The following is a 15,538-nucleotide window of genomic DNA, read 5'->3' as shown; positions in this document are numbered from 1 at the left end:
TTGGGGCCAGGGAGCAAGAATGCAATGCTTAGCCTACAACCACCCAAAGTGAGGTTCTTGGGCCTTGGCTTAGCCGGCCTCTGGGCACAGATCTAGGTGGCAGCCACCCGCGGGGACCCAGCCTACTCACCGAGGGGGCAGCTGCACACGTCCTGCCCTCCCAGGAAGGCCCCACCTGACCCTCCCCTCCGCTGGATCAGGGTTGCCACCGCGGACCGTAAGTACAGCAGAAGCAGCTCTTCTGAAATATCTGGACGTTGAAATGTTTCCTTGAGACGTTTGAGGTTGAACCACAGAGAAATACACGGATGTCCTCCCGCGGAGTGGGAGTTGGCCTGGGCGCCCAGCCGAGACCGGCTGCAGAGCCCCGCAGGCCCGCAGGCCTCGGGCAGCACACCCGGGGTTCCTGCGCTCGTGGGCCCGCGGGAAATCCACCCATTTTCTTATTTGCTAACTTGGAGCTGTGACCCGGGGAATACCTCAGAAAATGAGTATTTAGAGGTCGCGGCTCATCATGACTAAGTCAAATGAGGAAGTGCCCAGTACATCCTGGTGGCCGGGGAATATTTGTCGAATGAATGAATGAAGAAGTGAATTTGACTTTTGGTGAGTCGATGTGCTTCCAGTTCTTTGTTTCCCCTCATTTTGTCTTCTCACTTTTATTTTCCTAGTCGCCCATAGGCATTTCTTTCCTTTTTTCCCTTTAATATGGAGAAAGCTTTGTGAAGCAGTAAGAGCATCTCACTAGTAGGTGCACAAAAAGAGAAGTTAATGCCCAGTGAGAGAGGGCTCTAACCCATTCCTGGCTTAGTGAGGCTCCAATAACTCTCACCTACGAGTGTCTAAACCTGGGCTTCTATTTCTGGTAGTAAAGCCATGAAAAAGCCCGGTTTCCTAAATTCTGGAATTCTGTTAACGGAGTTTCTGTGAAACGATGGTTTCCTGGCACACGTTCTACATCCCACGTCGTGTGTTGTCTGTTGTTGCTGGACTTCCTGCTTGTTCTCAGGTCCAACGACTGTCCCTTTGTGAGGCATAAACCCCCACCCTGTGGAAGGTTAACAGCCCCTGCCAGTGATGACCCTACGCTCAGTGACAAAACCACGTTATTACAATTTGGAAATCCATTGACTGGCACAGATACTAAGTTTAAAAATGGTGAGACCTTTTTTTTTTTTTTTGATGGAATATAAAGTTAGAATTAATTAATGGAAGTTTTCCCCGAAGTACTAAAAAATCTAGAAATTCCTACAATATAATAAAAGCAAATGGATGAGAAAGACAGTCATGCTGTTTAGGCCTGTGATACAATTATTTGACGTTCAGAGGTTGTTAAGGGAATCATTTGAACATAGCACATTACTTATATTTATATGCTTAGAATGTTTTATTGTTGACATTTTCCAAAAGCATTATATTCCATTAATAAGCACGATACAAAAGATTTACTAATTCTCGAGTTATGACCTCATGACAGTCACTGGCTACTTTTAACCGCCTAGTAAATCAGCAGGGAAACGCGAATCGTTTAATGACATGAGTTTTGTAGTAAATTTGCAAACGCTAAGCTGCATGCCGGGTGATACCCGCAGCTGTGAGCGGGTTTGTGTCTCCTTAGACGGTGACTGTCGCTTTGTTGAGGAGGTTGCTATGTTTTGGGTAGAAGTACTTCGTTTTCAAGCTAGTAGCTTTTGTTTCCCGGTTGAAATTTCGAACCAACACTCGGGCTCAGGAAAGTCTCCTCCACCTGAGCAAACTGAACTTGAGGATCATTAAAGGAGGAAGAGAAGGCCGCGGGCCAGCCCTGAAGGTGCGTGCGCTGCGCTGGGTGAAGATGCGGGAGAGGTGTGTGCCCTGCGAGCCAAGCGCAGCGACAGGATGCAGGCCTGCTCAGGCCTGGCCTCGGGGCGCTTCCCTCGGGGGTGCCCGCGCCCCCTGCCTGCCTGGCTGTGCCACCCCCGCCGGGGCCACCCTCTCCCTCCAGCCCGCACACCTGTGGCCTTGCAGAGCGCTCGCGTGCCCCCGAAGGCTTGCAGGTTCGTGCAAATTCTTGCCTTAGTTCCCGATGCTAAAGAGGGATCGATAAGCTGTTTTTGTTCCTGATTATGACACAGTTCATAGGCTGTGCATTCCGAGGTGAGAGGGGCTTTAGGGGATTATTTTGTCTAAACCCTGTCTCAAATGTAGGATCCCACTGTTAATACCATAAAAGATGCTTATCACCTGATTTTACCGCAGAAAGTTGAATTTATGGATGACGTGGTTCTGTGTTTTGCTGTAGCTGTTCCAGCAATAAACTTGTCTAGAAAAAGGCCGTCACCTACTAGGGATCAAGTTGTGTCAGTCGGGCTCGATGCTGAGCACAGGCTCTGCTTCAGGTTCTCGCTCTTCCTCTCCCCCCCCCACCCCTCCGCACTCTCTCAAGTAAATAGATACATTGATTAATTAATAAAATAAATCTCAGACGGTCTCAAGGTGATCCTTCATCTTAGGGGTCAAGTCTAGCGTGTGCCGCGTACAACTTTGTATTCCAGGCCTATTCATTTATCTCTTTATGGAGAGAATGTAATTTATCATATAAATCCTGGAACGAAAGGTTTAGTCTTTCAAATTTAAGCTAAATGAAGCCTCTTGTAAAATGTGAAATTGAGAGAAAGAGGATTATTTTATGGACCAGAAGGAGAATGACAAGGGAAAGAAAGAAGAGTGTTCTAGTAGGAGCGAGGCTAATGCCACCTTATTTAAAGAGTTTCTCCTGGGTGTTAGCTGTGTCGTCAGAGGTACCTTCTGACAGCTTGTCACTTCTTTTGGGTGGGCCGAGGGGCCACAAGGAGGCTGTCAGGAGGACCCCACAGCGAACAAAGCAGAAGTAAAGGAGGGCAATGTCTGCATAAAAGGGCAAAAACATGGTATTTGCTTTGAATCTGCAAACTTAGGCCCACCCAAGGCTGATTTCAAATGTCACTTAAGGACGTACACAATTATGTGCATATTTTAAAAATTAGATTCTGGGTTTTATAGACGTGTTACTTCACTGACTGTAACAAAAGGAGAGCTTTTTCAAGGCTTTTATTCTAATAAGATTTTGGAAGCCAAACTATTGCTAGTCTATGTTATCATGGTGGTGCGAGATAAAAAAAGTAGATTACAAAGCCTAAAGAAAACATTTCTAGAACCACCAAGCAAGCTGCACCCTGATTACATGCACTGAATATTGTTCTTGGCAAGAAAAAAAAAAAAAAAAAAAAAAGAAAAGAAAGAAAGAAAGAAAGAAAACAATGAATAAACATTTATAAGTTTCCTCTTCCTCTTTTTTTTGAGCATATGAAACACTGATCTAGTTCTAAATACAGATCTCTCCAAAAAGGCGTCCTCGAGGTACTAACACTTGCCCCCATGCCTCCTCTCCATTTGTTTCCCCTATTCTCTCCCCCCTGGGGCTTGACCAACTGCGACAGTCTCTGGCTCATCCTCCCCGTGTTTCTTTTTAAACAAAGGAGGGGACACATGTTAATTTTCTTATTTCCCCTTGATTTTTATAAAAGGTGTCATATCGTAGGGACTCTCACAATATATCCTAGAAGAATCCACCACCTCAGGTTATAGAGCTTTTCCTCATTCTTTTTAGTGCTCCCACGTGTGGACGGACCTAGGCGGGTTGACTCTGTCTTTCTCCCACGTGTGAACCGTTAGGTTGCTTTTGAGTGAAAGTTATTTAGTTTTTTATTTAGTTTCTCCTTTGGATTTTGAATTTGGCAGTGGATTTGAGCAGAACGTAAAAATAGATCCTGTCCTTCAAACCTGGTGACGCAACACATGTCACGAGCGATTTCACTTTTGTCCTCGTCTTACTTTGCTGAAGATTCCATCATAGAGCTATTGTTACGTTTCTCTTGCTTTTTAGGAGCTGTTGTGACTTCTGTGGGGATATCTGGCTGTTAGTGTGCTGGAACCTGCAGACTGGAGGAGGAGGAGGGGGAGGAGGAGGAGGGAGGAGGGGGAGGAGGGGGGTCTTGGTGATCGTTGTGAGAATCCACACAGACTAAATTTATGTGATATTGTGTTTGTAAACCAACGCCCAGCTGGCTGCCTGGAGTTCGAGTTGACTGTTTTCATTTCAGGTATTTTTCACATATGGAAAATGCAGCTTTCCTTTGGTCTGAAAAAATGTTAGGCTTGTTTATGGGGACAGTTGCCAGCCTGTTATTTCAGAACCTTTAGGGATGAGCAGAACGGAGTAGAAATTCCACGTACAATTCACCTTATGAAATAGTTAACTTAGCAGCAGGGCTGTCGCTACGCGCATCTCCCAACTGTAAAGCTACCGGGTAGGCAAAGACGGAGATGGCCCTTCTCAGGTTCGTATTGGGTCTTCAGACTAAATATTAATTAATATTTGTGTGAAGATATCTAAAGTATTTAGATATTTAAATATCTAAATATTTAAAGAAAAAATATGCGTTGCTATTTGAATATAACTAAGTCACGCCACAGGGGCACCGGGGTGGCGCAGGTGGCTGAGCAGCCGACTCTTGATTTCGGATCAGGTCGTGATCTCAGGGGCCTGGGATGGAGCTCCTCGCTGGGCCCTCTGCTCAGTGGGGAGTCGCTTGAGGATTCTCCCTCTCTCCATCCCTCTGCCCCTCCCCCTGCTTGTTCTCTCTCCCTCTTTAAAATAAATCAATAAATCTTTAAAAAAAAAAAGTCATGCCACAGAGAGGGAAACCAATACACAATGTAAGCAATGAAAAAGAAACTGTAAATTTGAAGATTGTGATGCACCAGGAAGTATGTCCAACAAGAAGGGTGCTGTCAGGATGAATGCAGGTGGTGAGGAAGATCCTCCTGAAGCACAGAAAATGCGGGGTCTTCGGTCTGAGCCAGAGGGCTGCCTACATGCGGGCTGTGGGGAAGGTCTGTTTTCTGCAGAGACAGAAACAATTCATGAGGATTACGGTGTTTGTGACTTACTATGAAAGGTTTTGCTGCAATATGCATTCTGATTTTACCAGTTAGCCTCCATGGAGCCTGGCATGCAGTCAAAAGGGGGTCCTTGGTTGTGTTTTTGAGTATCTGCTCCCTGCGAAGGTATAAAATTGTCATTTTCTTGTGCGCTGATGAAGCAGGGTTCTGGAAATTAGAAACTGAGGGCCAGTTCCTGATGACACAACCACCTCCTCCCCCCACAAAAGCCAAGTTAGTTTGCATACTTTTGTTACCAATACATAATACATTGAAGTTAGAATGTGAAGCCCCCAATGAGATTAAATTCATCAACTTATTTTCTTTAAACCTCAGTGTTTTGGTGTCTCCAAACAAGGCGCTTTCCATTTAATTTTTTTAATTTATTTTTAACTTCTATGGTAAAAATTTCCAACCACATATAAAAGTAGAGAGAATCGTATGATGGAATGAATCTGAAAGGCTCATTAACTCCGTTTCAATAATTATCCAATATTTGGCCAGTCTTTTTTCACCTGTTTCCCCATAACCAGGCCCCACAACTTTCTGTTTGATTCTGATATTTTAAAACAAATCCCAGACATTATATCATTTAATGTGTAAACACTTCAGTGTCACTAATAGCGAGGATTCCTCCTCACACTTAGCACCATTGCTACATCTAACAGAATAGCCATCATCTACTACCAATTTCACACTTAAGTTTTACCATTTGTCCCAAAAAGTTCCTGCTGTTGTTGCTTTGTTTGAATCAAGACAAAAAAAAAAAAGGCTCATAGGTGCCCCTAAAAACAGAGACTTAAATAGATATTTGTATACTCATGTCCATAGAGTACTATTCCCGATTCCAAAAGGTAGAAACAACCCAAGATTCCATAGACAGATGAGGAGAGAAAACAAAATGTGGCATGCACATACAACGGAATGTTATTTAATCTTAAAAAGGGAGCAGGGGCACCTGGGTGGCTCAGTGGTTGAGAGCCTCTGCCTCCGGCTCAGATCGTGATCCCGAGATCCTGGGTTCGAGTCCCATGTCGAGTCCCCACAGGGAGCCTGCTTCTCCCTCTGCCTGTGTCTCTGCCTCTCTCTGTGTCTCATGAATAAACAAATAAGATCTTTAAAAAAAAAAGGGAGGAGATTCTGACATAGGCTCCAGCATGGATGAGCTTTGAGGACATTATGCTAGGTGGTATAAGTCAGCTACAAAAGGACAAATACTATATGACTCCGGTTCCAGAGGTCCCTAGCATCGCCAAATTCACAGAGTCAGAAAGCAGAATAATGGTTACCGGGGGGCTGGGGGAGGTGGAACGGGGAGGTATTGTTTAAGGAGTACAGGGTTTCAGTTTGGATGATGAAAAAGTCCTACAGATGGACAATGGTGATAGTTGCAACACAATATGGATGTATTAATGCCACTGAACTGTGTACTTAAAAATGGTAAAAAATGGCTCTGTTTATGTCTATATTATCACAGTAAAAAGTTAGCTTCAATCATTTTTCAGTTTCCACTTTTAGAGATTTTTCCCCCCCTTTTTGATTTTTTTCATTATAAAACAATTGCATATTCCAAAGTGAAAGTTATCAAGCAAGTTTCTTTCATAATAACCAAGACATACCTCTTGCTCTCACGCCAGTCTCCACCCTGTTCCTTTGATTGCCATAGAAATAAGCATTATATTATAATTCATTGTTTTTGGTTTGTTCTACTATTGTTTCTTTTTGAAAATATATGGAAATAGCTACCTGTATAGATATTTGTGACTTTTTTTAGTGTAAAAATGGCAATACTCTGCAAACACTGCTCTGGACTTTGTGTTTTTCACACAAGGCCACTGAAAAACTAAGATTAGAGAAACTAGAATTACAAGTCACAAGGGAAGGCTTGGCTTCTCTGAGACAATCGTGGGAAAGGACTTATTTCTTCTGGAAATTTAAATACTCATCTTAGAAGCTTCAGTGAGGAGAACCCTGGGTGGCTCAGCGGTTGGCACCTGCCTTGGGCTCAGGGCGTGGTCCTGGAGTCCTGGGATCGAGTCCCGCATCGGGCTCCCTGCATGGAGCCTGCTTCTCCCTCTGCTTGTGTCTCTGCCTCTCTCTCTCTCTCTGTGTGTTTCTCATGAATAAATAAATGAAAGCTTTTTTTTTAAAAAAGAGGTATTTTAAAAGAAAAAAGAAGCTTCAGTGAAATCAGAGCACAAAAATAGGCCTTTAAGATCATATCCATGGAAATTTATATAGATCTTAATTAGTCTTTTTTAATTGTTTCATAGTACCCTTGTATGGAGACAGAAAACGGGGGAAAGGAAAGGAAGCTATGTATTGAGTGCTAGTTATTAGCTGTTGTTCTGTGAATATTCATGTGTTTATTTTATGTAATCTTTACGAAAAGCTCTTTGATGTAATATTACTCCTATTTCATAGATGAAGAAATAAGCTTGGAGAGATTGGAAAACTTGTCAAAGTTCCCTTAGTAAGAAAATGGAGTAGGGACTTGAACTTGGGGTCTGAATTAACTCGATAACGTATAGCCGTCGCTCTCCGCAGCTGGAGCCAGGCAAATCTTGGTTTAGAGGGTAATGGGAGCAGGCCGCAGCCCGGAGACTCGGTTGGCGTCGGTAGAAACCTGCGCGCCGAGGGAATGCAGCACCTAGGTCACAGCACTAGCAGGCTGCCTCCAGGTCTTGGAGGGTTTGTCGTCAGAGAAGTCTGTTGACAGGTAGCAAGGACTACTGTCCTGGGCTTAGACCCGGGTGCTGTTTTGGTGCTGGGAAGGAGACTGGCGGGGACAACGGGCCCAGACGGCAGCTCAGCCTATTTGTTAGAGCCAAGGTCATCTCAGAGTGCAGTGAGCCACGACGGCGGAAAGCTGAGTCCTCCCCCTTGGCCTGGACTGGAGCCGCTCACGTCACTTCCACGCGGGGTCAGTGGCAGCCTGAGGGGCCGGTGGATAGAGGAGAGATGGACAGGCTGGGCCCTGGCACCCAGTAAGGATCCTGCTGACTCTGACAGGTACCCGGCACCAGTGTTCTCCGGCTCTTCAAACCTGGAGTCCGAATCTAGTGCCCCGGGTTTAGAGTAGACACTGGCTAGCTCTCCAGGGATACAGGAAGGGCTACTGTGATTATATTAGGGTTCTTCAGAGAATCAGAGCCAATGGAATATGTGGCCAGACAGACAGACAGACAGACAGATATTTATTAAAAGGATTTGGCTCACACAATGATGGAGGCTGTCAATCCAGAATCTGCAGGGCGTGCTGGCGGCCTGGAGACCCGGGAGAGCCGATGTTCCCGTGTGAGTCTGCTCCCGGAGAGCCAGGAGGAGCTGATGGGCAGACCAGGTCCAAAGCTGGTCTCCTGGAGAATTCTCTCTTGCTTGGGGCTGCTTGGGCTTTTTCTTCAATTCAGGCCTCGAGCTGCATGAGGCCCACCTACACGATGGGCGCAACTTGCCGTCCTCAAAGTCCAGCCATTTATTTATTTATTTAACAATTCGATAAAAAGATTTATTTATTTATTTATTTATTTATTTATTTATTTATTTATTTATTTATTTATTTATGATAGATGTAGAGAGAGAAAGAGGCAGAGACACAGGAGGAGGGAGAAGCAGGCTCCACACCAGGAGCCCGACGCAGAACTCGTTCCCGGGACTCCAGGATCGCGTCCTGAGTCGAAGGCAGGCACCAAACCGCTGCGCCACCCAGGGATCCCCAAGTCCACCCATTTAAACATTAATTTCATCTAAAACATGCTCAACAGAAACACCCAGAATAACGTTTGACCCAATATCCGGGCATCTCGTGGTCTAGCCAAGTTGACATATAAAACCAAGCATCGCAGTGATCTTGGTAAAGTGGATTCATTCCATCAGGCAGGATAAAATGAAAAAAGGGTTTAAAATCAATGAGGAGATGCTGATCCCCAAATCATAATCCCAGAATGTTGGCGCTGAAGGGACACTGGAGATGATTTATTTTAGCTGTTTATTTGCAGATGAGAAAACAAAGGCCCAGGGTGATTAGACGGATTTTGCCCAAGATCCCACACTCATTCATTAAATTAAATAAAGAAAAGAAATACTGATTGAGCCTCTTCCGTGTGTCAGGGGCGGTGCTAGGCGCTGGTCGGACAGTGGTGACCAAGACAGACACTGTCCCGCCTTTACAGAGGGTTTTTGATGAAAGGTCACTTACGCTGAGGTTTTGGGGTGGGTAGGAGTCAATCAGGGGTCACAGATCAGGGACGAGATGAGGGAATCACTTTTCACACATAAGGACCTGAGTGGGCAGGAGTCGAGTAACTTTGAAGAGCCGAGAGAAGTTCAGAATAAATTGAAAGAGGCAGTTAAAAGACTTGAAGACGCTGTTTACATTGCACTTTCCCCTAAAGATGGTCAGTTTTCCCCCACAGCTATTTCTTTTTTTTTTTTTTTCCTTTTTTCTTTTTTTGCTATTTCTTTTTCAAAGTGCTTAGCAGTCTGAGCAGACCCGGTCTCCTGGCCCAGGACAGCAGGTGTCACCACGCCATCCGGTGACTCGGGGAGCTAAGGCATCCAACACCCCAATACCTGGCCCAGGGCCACGGAAAAATTAAGATTAGGGAAACTGGGATCGAAAGTCACAAGGGAAGGCTTGGCTTCTCCGAGGCCATCGTGGGAAAGGAACTTGCTCCTGGAAATGTAACTAGTCCCCTCCGAAGCGTCGGAGTCAGAGTGGGAATCAGGCCTTCTCCCGGCCCCAGCCGTGGTGGTTCAGGGGTGGCTGTGACGCTGATCCCTGGACCGCGTGCGGCTCGGCAGGAGTCCCAGGGCTGAGTGCCCGTCGCCCTCGCAGTGGCCCTCGGTGACCTGCCGGGCCCGAGCGTGGGCCGGGGCCGCCCTGTGGCCCCAGGTGCCCCGATGGGCTCCGCCGCCGGCAAACGGGCTGCCCTGGGTGATTCACCGGGACGGAGGCTCCGCTGCAGGTGTCTGGTTCCCCGCCCGTCCCTCCGACTCTCATTTACCTGTGGGTTCTCTGAATGTGTTGAAAACATTTAACTTTTATAATTCTTTAATTTTTAATAGTCCTGTGATCGTCGCTTAATTACGCTTTAAGAGAGCCTACGGAAGAGAGCGAGCCCGGGGCTTACTGGCAGGCGCTCGGGTCTTCAGCACGTCTGACGAGCCAGAGACATAAAGACACGGGAAGACGTTGACGTCTTCTGGAAGATGAACCACATGTAATGGGCTTGGGCTTTGCTCGTGCTGGGAAAAGGGATGATTTTTCAAAACCACAAGATGTTCAGATGTCATTCAAATGTGCCCGTTACAGCTAATGCGTGTCTGTGATCGCTCTGAGCCACTTTTCAGTTTTCACCAATTCATTTTCGAATATGGGGTGGGAAGCTCTGCCCACCCTGTTGGTGTGAGTGGAAGGACGGTAGGCCTCGGGGAAGCAGAGACCTTGGTTCGGGTCCCGGCACGAGAGTCTCCTGGACATACGATCGTCCACGTGTCACTTAACCTCTCTGATCTCAGTTTCTTTATAAACTTAGTGGGGATAACATTTTCCTCCCCGGAGATTTCTTGTGGGTTAAATGTAATGTGAAAGCCCCTGACACGACCCCACCCCTCCTTGCCAGTTCTTCTAATACTTTCCCTGGAAGTTTTCTCACTCAAGTCTCAAGCCTGAGAGTAGCTAAAATGTATAAAAATGTGGTGATTTGTTCACTTCTTATAATTATATTTAAGCATCGCATTTTATTTTTTTTAGGACTTAGAAAACGACACAGGAATTATTAAAGCAAGGCATCTATATCATCTTTTCAGTGTTTTGAAATGATTTCATGTTTCACATTAAAGGCAATTTGGAGGGCAGCAAATAGGCCACAATTAGAGAAAATTGAAGTGGATCATAACTTATTTAATATTCCTTTTTAGGCTAAGAGTCAAGTACAAGTGAGTTCTCGTGTATTTTTATCCAAACCACATTCAGAACTCGACTCGTATCTTCCTGCTAACTTCTATTATCTGTACTTGATATTCACATCCACAAACCCTTCTCTTGCTCTTTTTCCAAGTGAAACTAATTCAGAATCTTAAGGGGTGTCCTTGTTGAAACTGCAGAGCAACGATTTCCAACGTGGAGTGAACGGTTCAGATGGCTTATTGACATACGTAAGAGAAGAACTGAAATGCAATGGTAATGATAAGAGAAGGATTCCTTATATGTTTCAGAACTTCGTGTTACTCAAGATGTACTCATATATTATTTAATTGCTCCTTACAATGACTCCGAGAGGTTCTTCCACAGTAAAAAAAAAAAAAAAAAAAAGTAAAGGGTGAAAGCCACCAAGCTTGTATAATTCTGATGCCCAAACCAGGCAAGATAATGCAAGAAAAGAAAATTGTAACCCCTTCCATCTATGAATATAGATGCAGAGATCCTAAATAATGATTTTAAATTATTTTTTACTTTCTCACTGAAGCACAACTTATAGAGACGTATATAATCTTAAGTGCACAGCTCAATGAATTTTTATATCCGTGGACACCAGTGTAGCCCCAGATCAGGATATGAAACAGTTCTAGAACCCATCAGTTACCTCGTACAATCTTAGTTAATACAAATGGAACCATAGTATATATACTTTTTTGTTTCTAGCCTCTTCTGCTCCACATTAGGTCTATGAGATTCATGCATGTTGTTGTCTATGCAGTCGTTTTTCTCATCGCTCTGTATTTTTCCATTGTATGGTGGTACCACCATTTATTCATTCTACTTCAGTGTGTATTTGGGTTATTTTAAGTTTTGGGCTCTTATGGACAAAGCATCTATGAATATTCTTCTAAATATGTTTTATAAGTATTCATTTATTTGGGGGTGTGAACCCATAAATGGAGCTGCTGAGTCATTGCGCAGACAATTTCCTAAAGTAGTTCAACCAATTTACACTCCCCACTATTGTATGAGAGTGTATACAGTTGCCCCACATCCTCCTCTCACAATATCTTGGAATTTTCAGTCCTTTTAGTTTTAGTAATTATGGTGGAGTAATAGTGTCTCATTTTGACTTTATTCTGCTTTTCCCCAATGATTAATGATGGTTAATATAGTTGAACTTCTTTTATATGCTCATTAGCTGTTTGGATATTCTCTTTTATGAAGTGCTTGTTCAAATCTTTGCACATTTAAGAAATTGAGTTGTCTTTTTCGCATTGATTTGTAGGAGTATTTTTGTTGGGGGGATACTTATCCTTTATTGGATATATGGATTGGGAATATATTTTCCCAGTCTACGATTTGCCCTTTTACTCTCTTAATGGTGTCTTTTGATGAACAGAAGTTCTTAATTATAATGAAGTCCAATTTATCAATCTTTTCTTTTATGATTAGTGCTTGTGGGTATTGTTGGGGAGATCTTTTCCTACTCCAGAGTAATGAAGATATTCTTTTATATTATCTTTTAAAAGTTTTATTGTTTTATCTCTCACATTTAGGTTCTATGATCCATCTTAATTTTTTTGCATGTGTGAGGTAGAGGTTAGGGTTTACCTTTTCCAAGTGGATATTTAACTGACTCCTCACCGTCTACTGAAAAGACTATTCTTTTCCTGCTGAAATTCAACGGTGCCTCTGTTTGTAAGTCAGGTAACTGTATATGTGTGGGTTTGTTTCTGGACCCTGTTCTGTTTTGGCCAAGACATTTATCTTTGCACCGTCTTTTACTTTTTTCATTGTTTTAGCTTTACAAAAACTCATGATACATGATAGTACAAGCCCTCCAGTTTCTTCAAGATTGCTTGGTTATTTTAGGTCCTTTGTATTTTCACATAAAGTTTAGAATCAGCTTCTCAATTTCTTTTTTTTTTTTTAATTTTTTTTTTATTTATGATAGTCACACAGAGAGAGAGAGAGAGAGGCAGAGACACAGGCAGAGGGAGAAGCAGGCTCCATGCACCGGGAGCCTGACGTGGGATTCGATCCCGGGTCTCCAGGATCGCGCCCTGGGCCAAAGGCAGGCGCCAAACCGCTGCGCCACCCAGGGATCCCAGCTTCTCAATTTCTAAAAAAAAACCAACCAACCAAACAAAACAACAACAACAAAAAATGCCTTCCTGGCATTTTGATTGAGATTGCATTACATTCTATGACAAGTTAGGGAGAATTGACATCTCACCATTTTCTTTCTTTTTCTTTAGTATTTTTTAAATTAAATTTTTTTTTTAGTAATCTCTACACCCATGTGGGGCTTGAACTCACAACCCTGAGATCAAGAGTCCAATACTCCTCTGACTGAGCCAACCAGGTGCCCCTCACAATTTTCTTTAAGTAGAAAAGTGTTTTGATAAAGTCTAACCCCTATTCACGATAATATATTTTTTTAAACAAAGGAGAGAAACATATGGAAGCATAAATGTCTAGGACTATAGAAGTTAACCTTAAAAATGAAGTACGGAGGAGACTTTTTCCCAGCCAGATGTTAAAGCATACTACAAAGCCGTAATAATAAATAAGGTATGGTATCGATCTAAGAGTAGACAGATCAACTACTGGAACGGAAGAGGCAGCACAAAGACCAAGTGCAATAGGAAAAGGGGCAAAAGATATGAGCAAACATTTTATAGAAGAGGAAACCCCAAAAGGCTTACAAGGATTACATACAAGTGATGCTCAAGGTCCCCGTCAGGCACGTGCACTCCGCGGGCCGGCCGTGGGGTCCTGCACACCCGGTGCAGAGCGCTTCCCCCAGAACAGCGGGGAGCAGCGTGTTAGTCCCTCGTGGGGGGCCGGGAAGTAGCCCCGTGTGCTGCAAAGCGGAGAAGCGAAGTGTAGTGAGCGCACACCCTGAAGTATTATACATCAGTTTTAAAAAAGATTTTATTTATTTATTCGTGAGAGATGCAGAGAGAGAGAGAGGCAGAGACACAGGCAGAGGGAGCAGCAGGCTCCGTGCAGGGAGCCCGATGTGGGACTCGATCCCGGGTCTCCAGGATCACGCCCTGGGCCGAAGGCAGATGCCAAACCACTGAGCCACCAGGGATCCCCTGTACATCACTTAAAACCACTTTTAAATGTGCACGTAGCAGAGCGGATGCCACTTCAAGAGGTGCGGCTTCGTGAGAAGAGTTTGGAATGAAAGAAAGCAGCACAGGTAACCAGGTGAGGCACCGCATTTCGCATTCTGCACCCAGGACAGGAATATATTCGACAAGAACGTGCCACGAAGGAGATGCACTCTGGATGCGTTAAGATGGTTGCTCATGAGGGGGTTTGGGGCTGGGATATGGGGCTAAAAGGGAAAAGCTAAACAAGCTGGGAACACCATGCACCCAGATATGGGGCGCACCCAGCCAAAGCCTTTATATTATCACTCAGCCAACCGGACAAGCCTCCTACGTACCTGAGGGTGAGGACGGCTCTGTGGGCACAAAGGTGACTCGGACATTATCAGCCATTGGGGTAAATAAACAGATACGCTCACTATAAGGTGCAAGTCCCCTGGATATCACGAGAGCCTCGGTGAGGGATGCTCTCTATCCCGACAGCGCTCCTTCTACGTCAGCCCTAAACAGAATCTGGAGGGACAAGTGGGAGGTAGTCCGGCTAAGACCAAAGGGAAGGGTGTCTTGAGAAAGAATTATTATTCGCCCCCTTTTTATTTTTGAAAAATCTTAACGAAAAGAAAAACCCTAAGAACTAAAAAAGACAACAAACCAGCAAAACTCTCAGAAAGTACCAAGAGTAATATGATAAATATGCTTATACGCATGACCTAAAATGGACAATTGTAGCATATTTGCTTCATCGTTAAAAGTATTTTATTTTATTTTATTTTATTTTATTTTATTTTATTTTATAGATGTTATTTATTCATAAGAGACAGAGAGAGAGAGAGAGAGAGAGAGGCAGAGACACAGGCGGAGGGAGAAGCAGGCTCCATGCAGGGAGCCCGACGTGGGACTTGATCCCGGGACCCCAGGATCACACCCTGAGCCGGAGGCAGACCCTCAACTACTGAGCCCCCCGGGCGCCCCAGAAAGTAGAATTTCCTTTCATCCCAATTCCTACATCTGTCGCCTTCCTCCTTCCCTGTTTAGTGTGGATCCTTTCAGTCTATTTCAAAATAGTCTGAAAAAAAGCTTTTAATACGCTTACACTTCTTTAAGAGGAATCTACTGCAATACTGTCTACCAGAAATATAATGCACTTCACATGTATAATTTAACATTTTCCAGCACTCACGTTTACAAAGCAAAACGTACACATGCACCACAGTAGAGCATGTTCCGTGATGACAGACTGAAATGTAATACCGTCAAACATCAAGGTTGTGTTTAATGGAAATAGCATTTCACATCATTTTGGTTATTAAAATTTAAATTCATTAAAATAAATAAAATGAGACAATTCAGTTTCTTCGTCACACTGGCTGCATTTCAAACGCTTAGTAGCCACTTGCCCTTACTGGGCAGCACGACTCCATAGGTGTTGCTTGTATATCTTCTGAATTTACATAAACTGAACACTCTATTTACCTTTTTGCAATTTGCTTTTTGCATTTAACGTTATGTTTTGGGATATGTTCACGTA

The 15,538-nt window shown here is 44.0% G+C and overlaps 1 long non-coding RNA gene across 1 annotated transcript in view; it reads left to right on the top strand.

The window, feature by feature from the left end:
- The first annotated feature begins 214 nt into the window (after positions 1–214).
- LOC118352082 (uncharacterized) overlaps positions 215–15,538 on the top strand; it is a 37,518-nt gene continuing 22,194 nt past the window's right edge. Inside the window, exon 1 of the long non-coding RNA XR_004808598.2 lies at positions 215–606. This is a non-coding gene — a long non-coding RNA (uncharacterized LOC118352082). The remainder of the gene's footprint in view (positions 607–15,538) is intronic.

Source organism: Canis lupus, chromosome 23 (genome assembly GCF_003254725.2).
Source record: "Canis lupus dingo isolate Sandy chromosome 23, ASM325472v2, whole genome shotgun sequence".
NCBI classification, from domain to species: Eukaryota; Metazoa; Chordata; class Mammalia; order Carnivora; family Canidae; genus Canis; species Canis lupus.
The sequence above is the reverse complement of the archived record's forward strand: the minus strand, read 5'-3'. Positions and strand labels throughout refer to the sequence as shown.